General features: G+C 34.3%; 1 non-coding gene across 1 annotated transcript; it reads right to left on the bottom strand.

The window, feature by feature from the left end:
- Positions 1-1,165: 1,165 nt before the first annotated feature.
- Positions 1,166-1,269, bottom strand: LOC123615139 (U6 spliceosomal RNA). The gene has a single exon (XR_006722703.1). It is a non-coding gene; the product is annotated as a U6 spliceosomal RNA (small nuclear RNA).
- Positions 1,270-2,142: the final 873 nt, after the last annotated feature.

The raw sequence follows: 2,142 nt of genomic DNA, 5'->3' as shown, positions 1-2,142 counted from the left end.
TTCCAGGAACTGAAGATGAAGCAGTGAACAAAACAAGTACCCTGTCTCAAGGAGCTTACATTCAGGTGTAGACAAAACACATAAGGAGATATATAATATAATATCAGATGATCAGGAGGCTTCCGTTTTTATTTAGACTACTGAAAGGACATTAGCCCTCATAGGCATTTATTTGCTGGGGCAGGTGGAGCCATGAAATTTCATTCATAGTTTGCTTAGTGTTGACTCTGATAAAACTACTCATTGATGCCAATCTCAGATCAGGGCCAGAAGCAAGGCAGAAAACTAAATGAAATAAGTATTTAAAAGTCAGTCAAGCTATAAGGAAAGCCAAATGGATTTAACATTAATTTATTTTCAAAACACATTTTTCTCAATTCTGAATTGTCTCTCTTCCCCCGACCAGTGTCTTCCCTCCATGCACATAGAATTGTAGACTTTTTAGAGCAGTGATCCTCAAAAGATAATTTGCAGATATCTGGAGGTCCCCTTTTAGGAGGAAGGTTAAAACCATTTTCATCATAAGACTAAGATGTGATTAACCTTTTTCACTGGGTTGACATTTGGTCTGATGGTGCAAAACAATGGTGGATAAAACTTCATATTTTAGAGTAAATTAGTACAGTGACACCAAACTGTTCTGTTAGTCACTATTCTTACAGTAAAAAAAAAAGTAAAAAAAGTTTCACTTAAGAACATTTTGGTCAATAAGAAATTAATTTTGCATCTCAATTCTTGAGTTAATGTCTTCAAATATTCTGGATGATGAAATGGGAACCATGCAGAGGGCCCTTTTGCCTGCATACTAAAGGTTTGAGTTGTGAGCTGATCTAGTTGCTTTTTTCATGGAATACTATTTTTACTTGAGAGAACAGCTGACAAACTGTGGCTGTTCAGAGTGGGATGTTTGGCAGATATTTTCTCAAAAATGAACAAACTGATCTTTTAGGGAAAGTTCAAGGAAAACAACTTTGTTGCCAGTCATAAAAAAATAGACCTTTTAAGTAAAAACTAGAAATTTGGAAGACTTGTATTAGACACTATGACGTTGACAATGTCCCAATATTTAAAGACTTTTCTTTTAGTTGAAGTATAGTCAGTTTACAATGTTGTGTCAGTTTCTGGTGTACAGCATAATATTTCAGTCATAAAGATACATACATATAAAAATACGAAATGCTTCATGAATTTGTGTGTCATCCTTGTACAAGGGCCATGCTAATCTTTGTGTGGTTCCAGTTTTAGTATATGTGCTGCTGAAGCAATCACTAAAGACTTTTCTGATGAGATTGGTAAGTATGTTTTTACAATATTATATAATGAAGTGTGTCAACATTTAAAAGATCTGCAGAAGTTAGTGAACTAATATTTTCCAAATGACCAAATACATGGTGGTACAAAATCATTCAAGTTAGACGATCCATTCAAAGTGCAAGATAAACCAATATATTTTTTAATATAAGAAAGTATAAAAATTTCATTGATACGGTTTCAGATTCTACATGGCAACTAACTTTTAAAAACCTGTCACTTGACACATTTTGGTTTTTTATCAAAGTAGAATATCCACAGCTATCCAAAATGACTATTAAAATAACTTCTTTTTCAGCTACATATCTGCCTAGGGCTGAATTTTCTTTATAAGTATACTTCAGTCAGAACAACATATGACAAATTGGAGGCAGAGTCATTTATGAGAATTCAACTGTCTTCTATTAAGACAGTCTTTTCAATAAATTTCTTTGTGGAGAGAATACATTTATAGTTGACCCTTCAACAACATGAGTTTGAACTATGTGGGTCCACTTATATGGAGGGTTTTTTTTTAAACTTTTTAATTTTTTGTGCAGGGAGTAATTAGATTTATTATTATTATTTTTTAATGGAGGTACTGAGGGTTGAACCTAGGACCTTATGCATGCTAAGTATGCATTCTACCACTGAGCTAGACTACTACCACCCACCCCGATTTTTTTTTCAGATTTTTTTTAGTAGTAAATACTACAGTGCTGCACTGTCCACAGTTGGTTGAATCCTCAGATGTGGAACTGAGGATATGGAGGCCTGGCTATAAGTTGTACTCAGATTTTCAACTGTGCAGGGGGTCAGCACCTCTAACCCAATGTTGTTTGAGGGTCAACT

Source organism: Camelus bactrianus, chromosome 3, assembly GCF_048773025.1.
Source record: "Camelus bactrianus isolate YW-2024 breed Bactrian camel chromosome 3, ASM4877302v1, whole genome shotgun sequence".
NCBI lineage: Eukaryota > Metazoa > Chordata > Mammalia > Artiodactyla > Camelidae > Camelus > Camelus bactrianus.
This window is presented reverse-complemented; position numbering and strand designations above follow the sequence as displayed.